We start from the raw sequence: 14900 nt of genomic DNA on the forward strand, positions 1-14900 counted from the left end.
TAAGACTGCAAACCTAGTGCCATTCTATTAATATTTTATCTTCTTGGAAAAAAATTATAAATCTACATGATCTAGTATCATACACATTCACCTGATCCTCTTCTTCGAAGACTCTACCAAGAGAAAACCATTTTAAGGTATTAAAAAATTACTTTTTTCTAGAGTAAAAAGTAGAATGAATTACAATATAAAATTTCATTTTTTTCAATTGAATATATCCCCACTTTAAATATTCAGGAGTCTGATTTCATTCCATTGGCTTTTAAATGATAGGTACTTCCTAAAACCCAAGTGACTATTTATTTATTTAGTCTGTTACTAAGGAAATTTGCTGAAATGATAAGCATTCATGTTGGTAATATGTGCAGTGTTTAAAGAGAACATCAAAAATGTATGGAAAAGAATGTAAGTTAAGCCAGCAGTATGTCTTTGAAAGGAGACTTGATTTGGGGCCTCTGATCTGTGTGCTACCCCATTTCTCTACTGAAAATAAGATGTTCATTTTTAGGCACCTAAAAGTCTGAACTCTTAAGAAGCTGTTCTCTAGAACCAATGTTGGTTTTGTCTCCCACCCCTTTATAGACAGCCTTTTTTGAAATCAGTTTGCTTTGGGGCTAATTGTTTAAAAGCCATGACATCATTTCTAGGTTAAATACATGTCTGTATTATTCTCAGAATTAAAATCTAAAAAAAAAAAGGAGAAAGAAAAAAAAAATCAGTCTTTGAGTACTATGTTCAATTTATGGAAAAATGTCTAGAATACTGAAGTATTTCCAAAGGCAAATCTTCAGTGTGACAGATGTATAATAACATCCATAGGCTGAAGGGTCTTAGAAAAGCATCCTGTAGCTACTTTAACAAGAGTACTGCATCCATAATTCAAGTGAGTATATTGAAGCTTTCTGCTGCCATCCAAGAAAGATGGTTTTCAAAGCTACAGAGTGCAATAATCTAATATTCCTTGTGGAGAGTTCCATACATCTCATATAGATTTTACACTGGAGATCCTTTCCATGCTGAAATCCTCAGGAACACAATGTGCTATTTTCAGAAAACACATGTTTATGCTATGTATTACGTCTGGAGGCTTGGAGGATAGCCATCAGATCATCAAGTTGAGGATGTATTTCTAGTTAGACTTCTTCAATATTGCAGTGGTCACTGCAAAACAAATGGGTGTCTAAATGCTTCAAGAACTTCACTTTTTGTGTTCAATCTATTTTTCAATGGGAAAATGAGTTTGACAATCAGAGTGTACCCCTGGTGAAAGACATAACGACCCTAAGAATAAGTCAATCATTTATTTAAAGAATGGGACTTGAGAAATGAAATCAACTTCTGCTGAATTTTGTTGCAGGCCAAAAGTACTGAGTTTCATAAAGTGGCTTAATCATTTACCACTCTCAGAAAATGATGGTGCCATAATCAACCAGTAAAGGTTAGTCATTGTAAGTTCTGAGTAACACTACGATGCATTGGAGGATGATGTAGCCAAGAAAAAGCAAAGTTAAGTTTCAATGGGTAAGTGTATGCAATATACTCTATAATCAGAATCTAATTATGGGAAATTCTCCACCTACAGTAATCTTCAAGTAACTACCTCCCACTCCAATACTTCCCTTCTTTCTTTTATAGATACTACCAAATGACAGTGTATTGCACTGCCTAGAATTTTGGACTAACCAAAATGGTATACAAGTTCCTTTCAGGGGTGTGCCAGTCACTGAATGGAGAAAATGCTCATTGTAGAGCAGAGGACTCATTACAATCTAGGACTATGCTACCACAAGATAGACATGAAAGAATATTTGTTGAACAATTAAAGATATCAATGAATAAGCAAACAAATTAGTAGATGAACTGATTAATTAGTAAATAGATACATTTTCTTCTGACTGGTTTTCTTTCCCCACTTTTTATTTCAAGGCTATAGGGTTTTTTTTTTTTTAATGAACTTTTCATTATAGAATAGATTTAGATTTATGGAAATGTTACTAAGATAGTACAAAGTTCCCACATATTGCATATCCTTCTGCTATTGTTAACATCTTACATCAATATGGTATATTTGTCACAATTAAAGAACCAATATTGATGTGTCATTATTAACTAAATCCCATACTTTATTCATATTTCCTTAGTTTTCACCTAATACTCTTTTTCTGTTCTAGGATCCTATCTCAGATACCATATTACATGCAATTGTCATATCTAAAGATTCTAAAGAGTTAGGCACCTCTTAGCTTGGACAATTTCTCAGCCAAGTTTATAATGACCTTGGGTGTTTTGAGTACTATTCAAGTATTTTGTAGAATGTCCCTCTATTGGGCTTTTTCTGGTATATTTCTCATGATTAGACTGGAGTTACAGGTTTTTGGAAGATCACAGAGACAGCAAGCCATTTGCATCACATCACATCAAGGGTGCATGCCATCAGCATGAGTTATTACTGATGATGTTGACCCTGGTGACCTGGCTGAGGTAGTGTTGTCAGCTTTCTCCACTGTAATTATTCTCCTCCTTTATACTGTCCTCTTTGGAAGTCACTGTGCACAGCCCACACTTAAGGAGTGGGGAGTTATGTTCTACCTCCCTGTGGCAGTGTCTACATAAAATATTTGTAATTTTCTGCACAGATAAGTGTCTATTCTCCAATTTATTTGTTTATTTGGTTGTTTATTTACATCAGTATGGACTCATGGATATTTATTTTGTGCTTTGGATTACAATTCAGTATTACTTTATTTTATTGCTCAAATTGTTCCAGTTTTGGCCATTGGGGGATCTTTCATTTCACTTTTGTGTCCCTGTGACACAAAACACTGTGAAAGCTTTTAGTTTTTTTTGTTTTTCCCCAAAGCACTTCTTTACTTCCCGACTTTACAAGATGCTCCAGGCTCATCTTGTTTATTTCCTATCCCAATGCTAGAATCAGCCATTTTTTCAAGAAACTCTTGTTCCTTTTTTTTTTCTTTTGGACAATGGCATTAGAAACCAAGATCTAGGCACTAGATTCTATAGGGGTTTGTTGTTGTTGTTATTGTTAGCTTATGTGTTTGTTCATAGGGAATTGGTAATGTTTTCTCTGGTGGTCACCATGTGTAACTTTTGCAAATTACAATTATTTGCAATTACCTGCAAAATGGGTATAATAATTCCTGCTTCATAGTGTTGTTGTATATTTTAAATGAAGTAACCAGCATAGTGTCTAGAGTAAAAGCAAAACAAACAGTAGCTGTAAGTGATAATGTCAATTTACTAGAAATGAAGTAAATAATAACTTTGTTTCCAAAGCCAATTTTCATTCTCTAGAGATTTTGTTTTTGTTTTGAGATGTTCTTATTGCCTATTTAAACAGACAAGAAGTTAGAGACTCTAATTCTAGGCCTATCTCTGATGTTAAAAAGAATTTAGTCAAATCAATGTCTCCTTTTCTATAATGGGCATAAATAGTATTTACTCAATATTGTGCCACTGGGTTGATCTGCAGGTAAAGCTGACACAAATCAATGTTTATACAAAGATATAGGAGGCAGTATTACCATGATTTTTGTCAGTATCATTAAAAGAACTCTGGTTCATTTGATGCTTCACTTTTTTCTCATTTCCCCCCAAAACTATTTACCATACTATCTCAAATGTTTCCTTTAATTATAAATTTGAGTGATACTAGGTTTTTAAAGACTGGTGTCCAAATTTAGATGTGACAATTGCTTTCAAATTCTATTACAACAAATACACATCAGGCAACTATATTAGACACTTAACATTTAGTTAACATTTTTCTAATTTGTCCACAGATAGTACTTTAAGGTAATGAGCCCTATTGGTTCTTCCTTGAGAAACTTTAATTAAATCAAATGTAACTATGTCCACTAAGTAACCAGGCCATAATGAATGTGGAAAGATAGATATTTGACACTGCAAGGGATGACAGGGAAGTATAGCATCTTGAAAAGGCCCTCATATCAAATCACTGATGCAAAGCAGTCGACTACCGTCCTAAGCTGCAGGGCCATCAACTGTCTAGACGTGATCAGATATCAGAGTTGACGGGTTTTGCAATCTGATCGTCTTGTTCTCCTTTTACCAAGGTAAAGGCAAGGCACTTCACCACATCTGATAAACTACAGGCAGTGTCCGTATGACCACAAGATTGATGTGCATCTCCTGAGGTGTAAGAGATTGATACAATTATTTACCTGTGGTCTGTTTGTTGGGAAGTATGGATAAAGTAGAACGAATATTTATTTCTCAATCCTTTGAGCCTCACTTCCCTCAGGATAGCAGTCATATCCCATGTGAAAACACTCTAAACGATCTTAAGATCGAATGGAAACATGCTGAGAAGGAGAAATGAACTACTTTCCCGTGCTTGATGTGTTAAAAGTCACTATTCCTTCACTAATTCACTTCCATAAACAGCAAATTCTATTTTAACTATTTGTAGGCAGTGATCACTGTTTTTATTATTTATTTAAAATCTATTTGCAAGTCAGGAAGTGGTTAATAAAATTTTTCCTGTACATTATCTGATCTCTTAGTCCTTTAGTATATCTGATTTCTGACGAGTCAAATATATTAAAAAAAAAAAAAAACCCTGAGGTAGATGTGGTCTTATTTACAGATGCATGTTTATTTTAGATTTGCCATTTTAACTGATTTGTCAATTTCTCTTTTTACCTACTCTCCTAGCTCTCTTTTTTTTTTTTTAACTCCCTTAATAGCATGAACTTCAAGGGTTAATTAATGCCAAGGACAGACTGAGAGAAAAGGCTCAAAAATCCACATTACATGTTTTACCTGGAAGTGAAGGTAGGTTTCAGAGGAGAGTGGAAAAGACATTTCCCCCCATTTATTGTAAGTGTTGTGTTTGATTTATATCTTGCTGCTAATAGCATGGAAGAAAGAAGGAGTTCGAGAGTTTCAGAAGTTAGGCAATTCCCTGAAGAATCTGAAAGACTAGAAATCCCACTGTCTACTTTTTCACAGTTGGAATCAACAATGCATTGGTTTCTTTGTCTGGGCTTCTAAAAGATCATTAAGAACCAAACAGAGGATCATCAGAGATTCTGGTGGACTTGGAAGCAACATGTGACAACGCATTGCATTCTAGGGCAATCTACTTTCAAAGGCAAATAGAGAAAGTCAAATTGAGAATATAGAAAAATGCAAGGAATTCATCCATGAAGCCCATTTTAAATATCCCTTCCTCTCCAATTCGCCTATTTTAGTGGAGAAGGGGACATGACCTGTCACTCCATGCCCTTGCCTGATGACCTTGAAGTTCATAACAATGGCCTACGCAGGAGAGTCAGAGGAATTCTTCACTGTTCAATGAAGCCATAACGTGTAAGCCTCTTCCTTCATGGCAATGGTGTCCAAACTGAGTGTCTCAGCCAAGCCATGCTCTTTAGTAAACTAAAGTTTTCAGCTGACAAAGTCCCAATTCAAACACACAATTAAAAATGTATTGACATACCTACATTTTCTCAAAACAAATACACACAGGAATATATAAAGAACTCCTAAAAATCAATGAGAAAAAGAGAGATACCTCAACAGAAAAATGGGCAAAAGACTTAGACACTTCATCAGAAAGGATATCAAAATAGTCATTATATATCAATAAGAGGTGCTTTACTGCATGAGTTGTCTGAGAAATGTAAATTGAAATCCCAATGCAACATTGCACCACCCCTAGCAGAATAATTAAAATGAGTAATATGGAAATTACTCAGTGCTGATGGGAAAGTGGAGAGACTAGAACTCTTCTACCTTGCTGGAGGAAGATCCACTTAGGAAAATGATTTGGGACTACCTAAGAAAGCCTAATATATGCATTCCCTATGGCCCAGGAGTTCCACTGTGAGGTTCAAACCCAGCAGTAATATGGGTATACATTCACCAAAAGACAGATTCAAGAACGTTCATAGCATCACTATTCATGACAGACAAAAACAAGAAATGTCATCAACCATAGACTAAATAAATTCTGTTAATAATTATGCAACTGAAAATTACACAGATGTGCAAATGAATCATCTAAATCTACACACAGTAGCATGGAAAAATCAAATAAGCAGAAAGTTGGATGAAAGAAGTCAGATGAAAAAGGGTACACAGCATTTGATTACATTTCTAAGCACTAAAAGATGAGGGACTAATATAAGTTGTTAAAATTCAAGATAATATTTATCTTTGGGGAGTTGAAAGGAGGCAAGAGGCAGGGATTTGGGAAAGCTGTAAACTTTGATTTCTTGACCTGGGTGCTGGCACATACTTATGACTAGTTTTTTAAAATCCATCAACTTCTATTTATGATTTATGATAAAATATAAAATACAACAATTGGCTTTTTTAACTGAAATACCCAATATTTATCCTCAGGAATAGCTCCACAGATGCCATCAGTGATATCACGCTCTCACTCTCTCTCTCTCTCTCTTTCTTCATTGGTTATTGCCTTGGAAAGGGTTTCCCTGTATGATGTCAAAATGTCCACTAGCAGCCCCAAGCTTACATGCTATCCAGTTAAAAATACACAGAAATAGAGAGCTCCTCCACTCTTTCTTACTATGAAGATCAGGGAGCTGAGTCACACTGGATCAAACTGAGATGCATGTCCACCCCATGTGAAGCAGGAGGGGCAGGGTAGTGGGACACAGTGAAAGACAAGAACTATGTCATATGCTCATCTCATCATCTCCCATTTCTGGAGGTTAACTGCACTCAGCTAGTTGTTCTTGCTGGCGTCTCACAATATGATTGCAGTCAGATAGATTTTGGCTGCTCTGGACTCATCTTTTAAGACTTCCTCCTCACAGATCTGTGAGAAAAGACTTGGACAGCTGAGGCTAAGGGGCATCTCTCTCTATCTCTAAGTAGGCTTTCCTCATGGCCTCTCCAGCATGGTGGCTCCAGGGCAGCTAGACATGATGGCTTGAATAGAGACTGAGATGCCAAAAAAGGCATAGAGATAGTGTATAAATATATGGAAAGGTACTCCACATCATAAATCATCAGACAAATGCAAATTAAAACAACAAAAAGATACACTACACACTATTAGAATGGCCAAAATCCACCAAACACTAACGAGAATGTGGAGCAACAAGAACTCTTATTTATTGCTAGTGGGAATGCAAAATAATACAACCACTTTGGAAAACAGTTTAGCAGTTTCTTACAAAATTAAACATACTCATAACATATGATCCAACAACCATACTCCTTGGTATTTACCTGAAGTCTGAAAACTTACGTCCACATAAGAAGTTGTACACAAATGTTTATAGCAGCTATACTCATAATTGCCAAAACTTGCCCTTCGGTAGGTGAATGGATAAATAAACTGTGATACATTCAGACGACGGACTATTTTCCAGTGCTAAAAAGAAATGAGCTGTCAAGCCATATGAAAAGATATGAAGGAATGTTAAATACTTATGACTAAGTGAAAGCAGTCAATCTGAAAAGACTACATACTGTATGATTCCAACTATGTGGCATTCTGGAAAAGACAAATTGAAGAGACAGTAAAAAGATCAGTGGGAACCAGGGTTTGGGGGAGAGGGCAATGAATAGGTGGAGCACACAGGATTTTTAGGGCAGTGAAACTACTCTGTATGATACCACGAGAGATACATATTATTATCCATTTGTCCAAACCCACTGGATGTACAACACCAAGAGTGAACCCTCAAGTGAACTATGAACTTTGAGAGAGAATGATGTGTTAAGGCAGTTTTATCATTGTCATGTAACAAATGTACCACTTTGGTGAGGGATGCTGATCATGGAGGAGGCTATGCATGTGTGGGGGCAGGGAGTAAATGGGAAATATCTGTATTTCTGCTCGATTTTGCTGTGAACCTAAAACTGCTCTAGAAAAACAAAGCATATTTGTTTTGAGAGGGAGAGAGAAAGAAACAGCATAAGCCGCATCATCTTCTATGACCTAATACATGGTTTGGCCAACAATGGCCTGTGGATCAAATCTGACCCTCCACTTCATCTTACAAAGTTTCATCAGAACACAGCCAAGCCTGTTTGTGCTACATGTTATAGTGGCAGAGGTGCTTAGTTGTGGCAGACGCCAGGTGGGTATGGCCTGAAAAACCAAAAATATTTACTATCTTGCCGTTTACAGAAAAGTTTGCTGACCTCTGACCTAGTCTCAAATATCATGCAGTGTCATTTCTGCTGCATTCTATTCGCTACAAGTAAGCCTTGAAATCCAGCCCATGCTCAAGGGGAGAATTTGTTGACGTGTGCTAAGAGGACAAATGAGGGTGCTGTTGGCTAAAGAAGGGCTCAGAGTTGCTGAGCTGACCCAAACAGGAACCCGCTCTGAGCTGAGAAGGTCTATTTCAAATTCCCTTGGCAGGTTAACTGAGTTGAGAAGGTGAAGACGGTGCGTTCTTTTTCCAAGTTAGTTAACACCATTGCCCACACCAGGGTGGTAAGAACAGAACTTGTTCCTCTCCAAATTACTCCTATTGCTCAGGGGCACTGACACTGAAGTCATTCTGACAGCCTTTACAATGCTCTAATTGAACTGCCCTCACACAGAAGAATTGCTTTTTGCAAAAGGAAAATAGCTGGGAGAATTACCAAAGTGGCATATCAGAAAAAAAGCAACATATTCTTGGGCTTTTGAAATGTCAGACTTCTGGGCACCAATTTATCTGACTTACATTACAGGGCTACAAACAGTCAGAAACTCTTATTTGGCCATTTTTCACAATAAAAATACATTTCTAAGTGCTATTTTAGCTCAATAATGATTGTACAGATCTATTTATTTTGCATTTGTGTGTGTGTATGTTGGGGAGGGGGGCATGTCCCTGAGTAATAACTTGCCATAGCGACGTTGGGCAACAGAGGAGAATGTATAATATTTATCAGATTGGACCACTTGCGTAGTGAGAAGAATGTGATCTGGATTTTAACAAAATGCAGAGCATTCAAAATCCACATGTAAAATTGAGCAGTCACTGAGCTCCTTCTGCAAGAATATGTCTCTGACATCATCTCTCCTACACAGAGTAATGGAGATGGCTGAAGGCCATTGTTATAATCACGAAGAGATTTCTTTTGATTGTATTACACCTAGAGAGACAGCTTAAAAGGCGGGCTGGAAATGGAGGGGGGTCCACCACTGCAGGAGAACAGCAGACTCCTTTTGATCAGCCATACTTCTCACATCAGCAGATGCATACATAGCATCTTAAGAGAGAAATACTGGTCAGCACAACCTTACGAAACACAGGCCAGATATTGGCACAAATGGTATCTTTGTCACCTATATTTCAAGTGTTCACGTGAATAGGAAATTTTTTTAAAGTACCTTTCCTCAACAAGTGCTTTATCTAATGAGAGATTTGGGCACCTGCACCATGCATTATAATTCAAGACACCATGTGAAGAAGGCCTGCCAGAGTAGGTGCTCAGCAAGCAGAAGGTGGGAGGGAGCTAACAGTTATTTAGGGCTGACGCATAGCAAGGAATATGGTACATGGGTTACACATATTCAATCCTCACAATAACTTTATCAATCATATTACATTATTACACTTATTTGAAAGGCAAAGAAAATAGGGCTTCATAAAGCCACGTAACTTGTTCAAAGTCACATCAGTTTGATTCTGGAACCTGAATTTAAACTAACGAAATCTGGTTCCAGAGCCTGTGATCTTAACTATTATGTATTACAGCCAATGAATGGATGGATAGATGGGTAAAAGGATGGATAGAAGGACAAATGGATAGATGGATGGATGGATGGATGGATGGATGGATGGATGGAGGGACAGACTGACAGATGGAATAACAAAAATACTGTGGATCATGTAGGGGAAGGAGTAAGTTCATCTGACAAGCTAGTAGAGAAAGCTAAACAGAAGAGGTAATGTTTGACCTGAGTCTTGAAGAAGACAGATGTTTCCAGGTGGAAGAGAGGGAGACGGACTTACCGGGCTGGCAGGGGAGCATGAGCAAAGACACAGACATCCAAGTCTCCGTGAATCTAGAGGATGATAGGTAGTCCTGCATAACTAGAGCACAGGTCATCCACATTAGCAGCCCAGAGAAGAGGATGCTGAGTGGAACTACATGGTAAAACACTCTGAAATGTCATGTTGAGAAGTTTGAGTTTCCTTCTGCAGGGAGTAGAAAACCTTCAAAGATTTTTTTTTTAATGATAGATAACATTTATTGAAGACTTAACCTGGGCCAGCCATGAAGTGTCAAAATCCCCACAAGAACTGTATCAAGGTAGGTGCTAGTTATTATTCCTTTATTTCACAAGTAGTGAAGTTGAGGTTCAGAGAGGTTAAATCACTTGCCTAAAGGCATATAGTCTAGAACTATTTGTATCTGTATTTGGTCCCTGGGAGCCCTCCAGAGCTACAGAGCTAAAAAGAGAAAGAGAGTGGCATGATTTTTATCTGTGCTTAAAGAGAGAACTACAGCAGCAGTGTAGATGAGGATAAAACTTAAGACAGAGAAACTAATTAGGAGGCTGTTCATGTTTAGACAAGAGAGATTGGGAAATGAGCTAAGGCAGGGATTCTCAGCTTTGGCACTATTAACATTTTAGGTTGGATAATTCTTTGCTGTAGGAGCCTGTCATCAGTACTGTAGAATATGTAGCAGCATTCCTGGCCTCTACCCAACAGATGCTCTGTAGTATCCTTCGTCAAAGTGTGACAAAGAAAAATGTCTCCCTTGAGGGCAGACTGTCCCTGGTTGAGAACCAGTGAGTTAAGGCATTGATGGGGGATTGGAAAACAGGAGATACTGCAGAAGTAGGATCAACAGGACCAAGTGATCAAAAAGATAGAGAGCTCAAAGACATGTCCAAATGTGTAATACAGTCCTGGTAATAGTCAAGACAGTAATAGACGCAGGGGTTCAGCTCAGGGTCTGGATTTGGCAGACCTGAGTTCAAACTCAGCCCTGCCATTTAACACTGGGGATAATTACTTACACTTCCCAGGTCTTAAAAAGAAGATCCTAATAGCGCTTACCTCCAAAAGTTGTTGTGAAGACTGAAACAGAATACCATGAGTCAAGTGCTTAGCAGAGTTTCTGGCATGTAGTATGTGCTCAATAAATTGTACTACTAGCCAGTATGGGGAACACAAAGAAGCTTCTTCAACCCCAGGTTGTAGAGTTTGTGGTTTGAGAGTTTTTTAGCAAGTGCATATTGTGAACTCTATAAACAATTTTCCACTCAATGAAATATCTCTCCCAACTCATCAAAGTTAAGTTGAAAAAAAAAAGAATATATAACTGAATATTTGGTTTATATTAATTGTGAGTGTCTGGTATATACAGTATGTACATATGTGTGTATCTCTGGGTTTCTAGGTATACTTGTGCATGCACACATACACATATACAAATCAGATCACTGGAATCACACTAAAATGTTCATACTAGTTATTACTGGATGTAAGATTATGTATTCAATTTTTATCTCTATTTTCCTATTAGCCTTTATATTTTTTCTTTAACGAGTAAGTATTACTTTTATAAATAGGAGACAAAGCTAAATGTTCTAAAATATCTTCCTTTAAGATACATAGATTGAAATTCTGTGTCAGGCATTGTCTAGAAGCTAAGGATACAATAGTGAGAACCCCTCCCCCAACCACACCACACGCACATATGTACACAAGGGAACAACGAAAGCAAAAAAAAAAAAAAAAAATCCTTAAACCATGTGCGCACACGAGAAAGGTGTAACTCGAAAAATCAAGTTCAAATGTAACTATTATATCCCAGAAGAAACAAAAATGGTGGGCTTTGGTGACGCCATCCTAATTACGTTTTTAAGTCTGACAGAAGAACCAAAAGAATTTTCTATTCTTCCTGCTTTGCGAGGGTTCAGTGGGAAAGCCCACTGTTCTTCCCTTTTTAAGGTTTTGCTTCCCCTTGTTTATAATTCGTATCCTGAGGGAATATAATACTATTTTGCAATGTCCAAATCAACCTTGAGACTAATTAGTAGGGCTAGCTCCCCTGGAAATTACAATCTTCCACAGGGAGACTTATTTCTGTAACAAAGGCTTTCTTTAGACAGCATATATAAGGGGTTTTATATTTCAAAGTACAAATCCTGGCCTCCTTGCACATTCAGGGAAATTTTGAACAGTATGTATTTTTCTGAGCTCCCACAAACTTGTAGAAACAATTTGGGCCTCAGGAAAATTCTCCAACATCCTAACTGTGTGTGTAAGTAAGATGGAAGTGCCTGCATGTGACTCACTGTAACAAGGAGGTTCTGGCTCAAAGTTGTCACTCTCAGTTTCAACTGGTGTCTGTGTGAAGAGTAATGGAAATGATCAATTAAGGATGCTCACTCTATCCTCTGTATCCTTTTAAATTAAGTACATAAAGAAATGATGGACTTTATATAGATGACAGTATAGGCATTCTGTGTCTGCCCCCTGTCATTCATTCTCACTGCTGTATTTCTGGAATTAGGATTCATGTTCTGTCATCTTGAATATTTTAATACTTTGCTGATCTCGAGCGTGTTTAGCCATAGGAGGACAGCAGTAAAATAAAATTTTACAGCCAACAAAGTCCTTTATACCTAAAGTTTATTGCACATTTTATATTTTGGTTAACAACACAGGGCTCCTTGAGACTCTGAAATAAACATAGCCTCCACAAGTCGCAGTTGGCTTGTGGTCTTTCATTTCTTATTGAGAGTTGATTCCATCATCAAGAGAGAAAGAATTCCTGATAATTGGCCAGAGTGGCTGCAATTCTATCAGACAGGTGCTTCTTTTTTTGAAAACTGTTAAGACAAGCTTAAAGCTCCTCTGTGGTAGAAAAATGCCCCATTTTTATTTTTGCTCCCAAAATGCAGGCATGCTCCATTCAAAGTGACTATTTACCATGGATGCCCCAGTTTTCCTCAATATGGTGAGGATTACATTCCACTTCAAGCAATAAGTCAGAGGTCAGTCAATTGAAAATCTGTGAAGGAGCCCACTGACTCCTAAAGTAGTTGATATTTTCCAGCAACAACTTTTCTTACTGTTTGACTAGGGTCTATAAAATTTTATGATAGTGACAAAAACTATTGTTTTGTGTAGGGATGATTTTTTTTTTTGAAGTAATTAATGTCACCTTATTTTTGTTCTTTCGTTTGCAAAGTTGGCATGGTGGTCCAAGAAATGAATAAGGAATTTAATACAGTGCAGGATATTAGAGTAGTTTCTATTGTTCCCTGATTGAGCTAAATAACTGGTTTTGGGATTTTTTTGGTGGTGGTTGTTGTGTGGAGGAATAAAAAGCAAACAAACAAAAAAATTCTAGGTTTTCCCATGAGACAAACTGCAGAGAGAATTGGCATCCCAGAATAGTATAATGTAAGAAAACACCATCTAACTGGCGTCAATTCCCAGTTCTGACACTATTATTGAGAGGAGAAAGAAAGCAAATTATTTGGTTGCCCCATAAGTTAAAAACTGATTTAAAAAAATGGATTAGATTAGTTTCTGAGGTCCTTTCCTATTCCAGTTTTCTGTAGTTCTAAATAAAACACATTATAGGTATTTGATCCCACCCGTATCATGGTCAAAATTTCATCTGTTCATTCACTCATTCGTATCTCCTACCAAGATTTACTAAACAACCAACATTCATTAAGACCTCATATATCCCAAATTTGTCTTCACTGTTAACACTTCTGAACAGGATATACTTTAGGATATTTTGGGGACAAAGAGTTAAGGAGAATGCTAACTGCCCTACAGAAATAAACCACGATCTCCTTGGTCTTACTGAGCTCTTGACCTATTTTCTTGCCTGAATAGCCAGGAAGAAATTTCAAAAGCCTTTAACCCTACTCAAACTTCGAAACAGAATCTAAAAATATACACGCCGGATAGAAGTTGCTTACCACCTCTTCTTATCTTCAGGGATGAGATCACTGAGTCTCAGAATGAGAGTGGTGTTAGAAGGGTCACCATTTCTGGATGCTGCCTTCAGATTTTCAGAACTCTTGGGCCATCGCTGTCAGATGCTGAGTTTCTATAAGGCCATCTTAAGAACTGAAATGTGCCAAAAAGAGTGGAGTTTAGTCCTTGGATTTTTTAATGACTTGTTTCCCCTGATATCCTTGTGGTCAGGAAGTTCACTGGATTGACTGCCTTTTTTTTTTTTTTTTTATTCAATTTAAATGTATGCTTTCTAGTCTGTCTTCTACTGAAATGGAAATAATGCCTCCCATGCCCCTCTGAACAGCCCTTCTTACTCTTGAATATGGTTGTTGAGGTGCCCTTCAACTATCATTACTGTAAGCCATGTATATTTTGTGATAAGTATAATTAAAAACTGCCCCAGGATCTCCTTAAAGTAATGTGAGATTTTTACATTTTTATATCTGGCGTGGGTGATGTTAAACAAGTAGTAATGGGATGGGAAGGTGGAAGGGATGTCAAAAGATACCCTCCATCCTTAACGCTCCCTTGATGGAAATGACAGCCTTATTTGTTTTGTTAACCAGTGCATAATTAAAAGTCAATATTCAAGATCATAATAAAAATCTGTAGAACTACTCATGTTGTGAGACTGAGGCTTGGAAGGAAAATCCATTAAAACACAGCCATGTGTAATTTGCAAGAAATCAGTAATAAAATGTTTGCTCTCGACATTATCTGCAAAATGGTCTGTATATTACCAGAATAAATCCATATTACTTGGAGGCTGTAGATAAACATCCATAGGCAAAGTTCACATTGAGGTTATCTGCCTCACGCTCTGAACTGGGGAGTGCTATTTGGAGGAGATAAATTGTGGTTTACTTCTCCAAGTCTCAAGTACATCGTGCAGAATGAGTTTAGTTCCTGAGAGGGTATCTGTCATACCCAAACAGA

At 37.3% G+C, this 14900-nt stretch overlaps 1 protein-coding gene across 7 annotated transcripts in view; it reads right to left on the reverse strand.

The window, feature by feature from the left end:
* Positions 1-14900, reverse strand: part of TAFA1 (TAFA chemokine like family member 1) — a 684082-nt gene that overhangs the window by 597894 nt on the left and 71288 nt on the right. For 4 of the 7 annotated variants that reach the window (XM_032458120.1, XM_032458115.1, XM_032458116.1 and 1 more), the window contains exon 3: positions 13925-14075. The exons of 2 other annotated variants lie outside the window; for them this stretch is intronic. The gene's annotated coding sequence lies outside the window, so the exon portion shown is untranslated. The remainder of the gene's footprint in view (positions 1-13924; positions 14076-14900) is intronic. One more of the 7 variants, XM_032458117.1, reaches the window with a different exon arrangement.

The sequence above is a fragment of the Camelus ferus genome, chromosome 17 (genome assembly GCF_009834535.1).
Source record: "Camelus ferus isolate YT-003-E chromosome 17, BCGSAC_Cfer_1.0, whole genome shotgun sequence".
Lineage (NCBI taxonomy): Eukaryota > Metazoa > Chordata > Mammalia > Artiodactyla > Camelidae > Camelus > Camelus ferus.